Here is an 8,025-nt window from a genome sequence, read left to right as displayed (position 1 = left end):
CTTAAGGAGTCTGCCACTCCCTCATCTTATGCACTGCTTGGCAGATTTGTCCAAAATTATTTGTTTTGCAATGAAGAAAGCGTGTAGGCAAGAATTTTAAAACAAAAATGTTCCCCAACTGCTATTTCTTAACTTTGAGAAAGGGCACAGCAAATATTTAAGTGAAAATGTGATTATTTTGCAGTTGAAGCCATGAGTGTAGAGAGCAATTATAAGTCCACTCAGCACTGGGCGTCTTCGTAAAGATTCACTTTTCCTTATACCATGAAGCTGTATCTCCTCTCACAAATATGAGTCTAAGAGTTGGGGTTAGTATCCAGTGATCCCTCAAAACTTCTGAGAGCAATGGTATCTAATTCCAAGAAAGCGTGTCTTTCTGATCACTCTATAGTATACAACACATACACATATAAACTTGCATAACACCTTTTCCAACTCTACCATCAGGTATTGTATATGTGGATTCTATGCTGTGTCATCCTGTTCTCCTCATTCCCTAGAATATGGGGGAACTGATAGTGACTCGGACAATAGCCCCCAATTCAATATTGTGTGTTTGTTCTTTGTTGCAATTTTGTTTGTGACTTAAATGTTCAGACCACCATCGTCTCTTCCCACCCTCATCTGGTCCTTAGGGCTGTGACTCTAATGTTATCCCTCCCTATTCTCTCATGTTCAATATGTTATCCTCCTCAGGCTATGGAAAACGCCAGCTACAAAGGTCAATTATTTATCCTGTCTAATTAATTTATCCCACATAGTGGAGAAACATTGAAACCAATGCTTTCTTCATTTTAAACTAATTATTTAAAATAGCATTTATATTTAAAAAGACAAAATGAATAATTTTTGGAAAAACCTCCCTCTAAAATAGAACTCTAGGGCAACTGAAAGATTTGAGCATGTACTTTCTGAAGGTTTATCATATGTAAGAACTGGATTTACAACCAGTTTTTTTTAACCAGAAACAGTTACTTTCTATGAATGCCAACTTGTGATAATAAGAGTTTCCACATCAATTCTTGAACACACAATAGGATTTTCTTGATCTTTTACAAGAAAATAATGTGACCTTATTCAGCCTTGAAAAATCCTTAGCTCAAGTGTCTTCGGGAAAAAGCCAAACTTAGTAAATAATTAACATGCTTGGCGTACCTTCAAGGTGACAGTGTCATAGGTAATTTTAGTTCACGTATACTCAGCTCTACTGTGTATTTAGACCCTCAATTTTAGGTGCTTTGAACAAAGTCGATAAAATACACTGAAGATACCTCACAAGAAATACAAATAACTCCAAATCATACCAGGCTTATATAGAAAACGATTGCGTATTGCTTACCAATTCATTCATTGATGGGATTATGAGGAGGTCTCCCAAGTCTCTTCAATGGGCCAAGCTGCTTCTTCAAAAGTCCCATCTAATTTTCACAGCAACCCTGGTGCCCGGAGGGAAACTGAGGTTCACAGACTGCAATGGAGCCAAGTCTCTCTGGCAAGTAAATCATGTGTAAAAGTTAGAACTCTTTTCTCTGTTGTCCATCATAAGCTTAATTCCTTTGTATATTGAAACACAGACGCTAATTGCTCATTCTTCAATAGTGAATAAGGCATCCTCTTCCTGGGGGAATCAGTGGGATTCTAGTATTTGCAGACTTTACTGGGATTTCACTATGTTACCACTGTGGGCTTTTCTCTGGTCCAAGAACTGATCCAGGTCACCACATTGAACTTAGTGTAGAGGTTTTGCGTCTTTTTAAATAAGTGGTATTTCATTTTAGAGACCAGTTTTCTAAAAGAACATTTGTTTCTGTGTATATTTTAAGAAGAAATGCAACCTTGCACAAAACTTCATCCTCTAAGCCACAATTAGGAAAGCAATGTCTTGGCACTTTTGTTTTCTTTGGTCTGCCTTAGTGATGATGCTGTGCTGTTGCTTTTCATTGGAGTGAGTTCCGAACTTTTGAAATGGGGTCGATTTCATTTAAACACAAGATCTGTGACTTCTCTTGAAAAATCCCCCAAATCTGGCAACCCCAATTCTGCTTTCCGATGTAGCCACAGTGGTCTGTTCAAGAGTCGGGGCTGATGCTTTTGCCCTGGGCACCACAGTCCCCTCTGCCACCTGCTCCAGAAATCTTCGCTTTAGCCTCATGGGGTCAAATGTCTATTGAACGCTGGCGTCGCCCAGTGCTGGTGTTTGCCGTCACGCCACACAGTAGACAGCCTTCTTTGTTGCTCCCTTGGCTCACACAGGCGTCTGGCTTTGCCTGTAGACCTCTAAGCTTTAGGATACATTTAAATTAGAGGGCAAATAGCTGCCTGTCTCCAATTATCCTGGGCCTGCTCTGCAGTTCAGGACACGCATGGGGCAGAAGCGATTTAATTACCCTCTTGGAAAGGGAGTATACTTTCACTGCGAAGGGAAAAAAACCACAGAGAATGGATCAAGTAGGTCTCACTAAACGTTGCCTTAATGGGGAGGCTATTCGGAAGCTCTGGATTCTGAACTTCCCAGAGCCAGGTGCAGAGCAGAGAACTACTTTGGCAAGAGCTTGCGCTCCTCCTCGTGGCCAGGGATCTACTGCCTAGCTTGTGTTTGTAGATAATCAAATGGAATTCTAATTTTATCTTTCACAAATGGGAAAGGAACCAAGAGATGGAGGAAGGGGAGAAAGGAGTGGAGGGGGAAGTGACATAAAAAGAATTGAGATATGTTACATACATGTACTGATTCCTCATGATGAATGTAGTCATAATGTACTGCAAATATGCACTAATAAAAGGTTAAAAATAAAATTTTACTAGATCCTGAAGGAAACATGTAAAGGTGGAATTATTTAAATTGACATTTATTCCTCAGAAACTGGTTAGCGACTTTCTTTTCCATCTGAATTGTACCCATACGTAGTGTGAGATTTTCAGGTTTAACTTAACTCGAGAAAGAGTACTCACTATATGATCAAGGAGATTATGGGGCCACAGAGGAATGAGATCAACGATGTAGAGTGTGCCTAAGGAGAGTCACATGGAGAGAAAACATTCTCTCAGGCTGTCATAGAGAGCAAATTGGTCAAGCAATGGCTGTGACTCATCCACATGGCTGACACTGACAAAGGATCTACAAACTGTGGTACAGGGTTTCAGGATGAATCCTGAGGGGATTTGACGGACCTTGTCAGATACAAAAGTTACATTTCTTGTTATACAGGTCTTGCTTTATCTTGGTCTTAACCATACAGCATAAAAGTATAAAAATGAAATATAAAAAGTAAAGCCATATGAATATTCTGAGCTGTAAAAGGCTCAAGTCAACAACTTCTGACATTGCCAGTTCTATGGATAACCCAATACTAATATGGACTACTGGACTATATTGGAATATTTTGCTGAATTCACGCACCTATAATATTTAAATGACAATGGGATAGCCTTCTCTGACAAAGCTAAACAAAAGAGGGAATACAAATGAATGACCATTTTGTGTCTATATTCAGAGAGTTAAGAAAGATATACAGCTGCATTCTCTTAATTCACTGAATAGAGAGATTTGTTCTAATAATGTCTGTGGACAGGATATCATGTCTTCACCTTGTACAATGAATAACCACTAAGACAACAATTTGCAATGTATTAATTATTGAAACTGTGCTAGTAATTGGTTTTGAAACTGTTTCATTGCTATTTGTTTCTCAGTAAAATTATTTTAAAAATAAAAAAATTAAAAAGAGTACTCACTATAGAAGTATACCTCTATTTTCACTTTCTTCCAGAGAACCTGAACCTTTTTGTTGTAGCAACCTTGTCTTAATTGTAACTTTAATCTTTACTGTATGTTTTCTCTGCAATTTGGAAAAATGAAAGTATATGTTTTCATGGTAACCAAGCTTTTATTAAAGAAAGAACTAGAACTCATTCAACTTTCTGAAACAGAAATTTCCAGTGATTTTGTTTTTTCTTTTTAAATGTATTTAGTACAGGGTCTCACTACACAGATCAGACTCCTAGTGATCCTCCTGTTTTCATCCTCTCAAGCGCTGGGGTTACAGGAGTGCACCACCATGCCCAGTCTCATTCCCCATCGCCCCACCTTGGGGGTGGGGCTGGCACTGAATGCCAGGATTCAAGATTTATTTTTCTAAGAGTGAAGGAAATTGAAAAACATATAATCTCTTAGGTGCTTTATTGTATGTGTGCTGAGGTCATGTCTTGGTAATTACTATTTTTGGAAACAAACTCCAAAAGAATAGATTTTGAAGTCTCCAATGACAGATAACGATATGCAGATGAAAAATTCAAATATCCTAATTATTGTTTGAGAGCAGATATATGTATATATAACTGAGGAGACTTTTGAAAAGAGAAATGCTTTTTCTTTCATTCTCCCCCAAACGTTTTCATAAAGGATAATAATTTGAGCTATACTTACTATTTAAAATAATGAATAATAAAATAGCCAGTCTTATATTGCTAACCTACTTTCTTCTGGAAAAGATAATAAACTATATTTCTTAGACCATAATACCTATTGGGCCCGTAGTGTTCACTCTCCAAATATTATGTTCAGGGTTTGCATTCATTATTTCAAATAATTCCTACAAAAGTTGAATCATGAATTACTAGTCCTATGTGGATAAATGACTGAAGGTTGGAGGAGCACGTGAGCTTTCTGCACACGCGGCAGGCAGCAGAAGTGTGGTTTGAATTCACATGGCTCTGGACTTCCGAGTCTGTCAGCAGAACACTGTACACTCTGCCCCTACTCATTGCTGTGACTTGATGGCCTATGATTCCTATATGCTGGGGGATGGGAGACAGACCTTGCGGCTCATACCTGTAAGGACAACACTCTGGAAGACTAAGGAAGGGGATCATCAGTTTGAACCCAGTCTGGACAATTTAGTGAGTTAGCAAGACCCCTGCCTCAAATTAAAAGAACAAAAAAGAAGCTATCCCCAGTACTGTAATAAAATGGGGGTATTTTTCTGCCTCCAGCTACTTTTGCCATTGCTGTGAGCAACCAGTGGGGTTCAGGAGTCTCCAAGCCTCTGTCTGGTTTCTCCAGTGCCTGCCTCCTACGTAGCTCTCCAGGGCTTGGAGTTGGATTTGTGTATGTGCGGTGTGTATTTGCTTATAATTATATTTCCCTTCCTATTTGGGCCAGCTCCAAGGTAAAAATCACACAGGCAATCAAACCAAACATGCTAACACAAGATTAATGTGACCTAGTAGATGTGGAAGAATTATGTTCAAAAAGTGAGTTGGAAAATAGCATTTGCAATCCCAAACAGCTCCAGGTGTCCAGATAGACCATGGAGGCCTAGAGGACTTAAATAGCCATTATGACACTAGGTAACAATACAGAGGGACTCACAAAAACTTAAGACTTGCAAAGATGGCTTTTGATAGTGACTGATCAGATTGTTTGCAGGAAGACTTTATCGGCTTGTGGCCATGATGAATTTAGCACATCTCTCCCTTACACATTCAATATGAGGTGTTCTCCATTTGAGAAGAGGACAAGCCATTCAAGCAAGGGACAGAGTCATGTCCTGTTCCCTTCCAAAAGCTACAGGGGACCTTAGCTGCAGTGTGGCATGACTTCAAGGTACGTGGAAGCTATAAAACTGATCAGACATTTGAGAAGAGTTTAGCCTTGTCTTTGAGTACAAAAGGAATCAGGGTTTGTTCAGAATAACAAGAACAAGAAGGTCTTGAAGGCCAATGCACAGCTATGGCAGATGTTCTGGAGGTAAACATTATGTTCTTGCTAGTAATTGACCTTGTTATGGTTAGGGTAGAAAGAATGAAGTTCTCTTGAATATGGATGAATTGCAACAAATATTTTTAATAAACACTCTTAAAGAAATTGTTTTAAAAAAGAAAAGAAAAAAAAGATGCTCTTTATATGGGTGGAGAATTAATGCAGGACCAGCATGAAGCCACTGCAGGAAAAACAGCACGGGCTTTAAATTTATGCACACTTGTAATTCCAGCACTGTGGGAGGCTGAAGAAAGTATAGCTGCGGAGTCTTCCTAGACTGAAGTGGTTCACCCATCATCATCACAGACACAAGTCAAAGCAGGTATTTCTATTTCTTCTGCAACACCTCGCATCAAAGAACACCTACCTTTCCACGCAAAGAAGTAGAGATGACTCTCTAACCATGTGGCATGTGTCCCTTGTGCTATGCAGTAGGCAACCTGTGGCACTACACTGGCAGCCCTGAAACAAGATGTGTTTGGGTTTGGGAAAGCTTTCCTTCCTGTTTTTTTTTTTTTTTTGGCAGAACCAGTGATTGAACTCATGCCCTTGTGCTTGCCAGGGAAGTACTTATTCCACTGAACCATCTCCCCGGTCCCTCCTTCCTATTTTCTGTCTGAATATTTTTCCCTCTCTATGGGTTCTTTTCTCAATCTGTTGATGATTTTTGGCTGTGAAAAGCTTTTTAGTAGGATGAGATCCCATTTCTTGATTCTTTGTACTATTTCCCATAATGTCAGGGTTTTATTCATGAAATATTTGTCCACACTTACGTCTTCAAGAGTTCCTTCTAGTCTATCTTCCAGCAAATTTAGTGTTTCTCTTTTATTTTTTAGATCTTTGATCCATTTTGATTTTAGTTGAGTGTTGGTGAGAGACATGTGTCTAGTTTTAGATTTTGGCATGTGGAAAGCCAGTTTTTCCAGCACCATTTATTAAAGAGGCTGTCTTTCTTCCAGTGAATATTCTTAGCCCCTTTGTCAAAGATAAGGTGGCTGAGTGTGCTTGTTGTTGCTTGCAGCTCTGCTAATCTGTTCCATTAATCCTCAGGCTATATGAGTGTTGTTTTGTTTTACCATGCTGTTTTTACCACAACAGCTTTGTAGTACAATTCACGTCAGGGATTGTGATTGGCCCCTGCCTTGTCTTTATTGCCTAGGACTGTTTTTGCTATTCTAGACCTCTTCTGGTTCTAAAATGATTTTACAAATTTTTCTATAGTTCTGTGAGTTATAATATTTTGATTTGGGATTGCATTAAATTGGTATAATAATTTTGGGAGTGTGGCCATTTTTAATATGTTGATTTTTCCTACCTGTGAGCAAAGAATATCTTTCCATTTTATTATATCCTCTTCTATCTCTTTTTTCAGAATACTGCAATTTTCAATGTAGTCTTTTACTTCCCTTGTCAGACTTATTCTTAAGTATTTCATTTTGTTTCAATGCTATTCTAAAAGGTTATTTCCTTAATTTCTCTCTCAGTGTTTGTTGTTTGTATACAGGAAAACTATTGAGTTTTGAGGGCTGACTTTATGCCCAGCTTTGATACTGAATTCAGTTATTAAATCTACAAGTCTTTCGGTGGACTTTTTAGGGATTTTTACATAGAATATCATGTCATCCACAAATAATGATTTAACTTCCTCCTTTCCAACCCTTATTGCTTTAATTCTCTTGGTTAGTTGCTCTGGCTAATGTTGCCAGAACTATGTTAAATAAGAGGTGACAGTGGACATGCTTTTCTTGTTCCTGGCCTTAGAGTGGAACATTTCAGTTTTCGATCATTTAGTATGATGTTGCCTGTTTGTTTGTCATTGATGGCTTTTATTAAATTGAGATAAAGACCATCTATTCCAAATTTCTATAGCGTTGTTATCATGAATCACCATTAGACTTTGTCAAATGCTTTTTTTATGTCTATTGAGATGATCTTGTGAATTTTTTTTCTTTTTTATGGCTGGCTCAGCCCACCCTGAGGGCAGGGCTGGCATACCATGTGGTGCTGGGCATCAAACCATGGTCCCCTGCACCTGCCTAAGCTTGCCTAAGCAGGCACTTTAGACTGCTGAGCTATCTTGCTGGCCCAATCATGTGATTTTTTTCCTTGACTCTGTTGATTACCATATCAACACCAGTATTACATTTATTGAGTTGTTTATGTCGAACCATCACTGCAGCCCTGTAATGAATCTTTTTTAAAATTTATTTTATTGAGAAACAAATATCAATGAGACACTTTCCAAGCTGATTAATAGGACATTT

At 38.5% G+C, this 8,025-nt stretch overlaps 1 long non-coding RNA gene across 1 annotated transcript in view; it reads left to right on the top strand.

Moving 5' to 3' along the window:
• The first annotated feature begins 5,668 nt into the window (after positions 1–5,668).
• The window catches only part of LOC111817761, a 24,856-nt gene continuing 22,499 nt past the window's right edge, over positions 5,669–8,025 (top strand). Inside the window, exons 1-2 of the long non-coding RNA XR_002821884.1 lie at positions 5,669–5,749; positions 5,994–6,083. This is a non-coding gene — a long non-coding RNA (uncharacterized LOC111817761). The remainder of the gene's footprint in view (positions 5,750–5,993; positions 6,084–8,025) is intronic.

Source organism: Octodon degus, unplaced genomic scaffold (genome assembly GCF_000260255.1).
Source record: "Octodon degus isolate 3935 unplaced genomic scaffold, OctDeg1.0 scaffold00069, whole genome shotgun sequence".
NCBI lineage: Eukaryota > Metazoa > Chordata > Mammalia > Rodentia > Octodontidae > Octodon > Octodon degus.
This window is presented reverse-complemented; position numbering and strand designations above follow the sequence as displayed.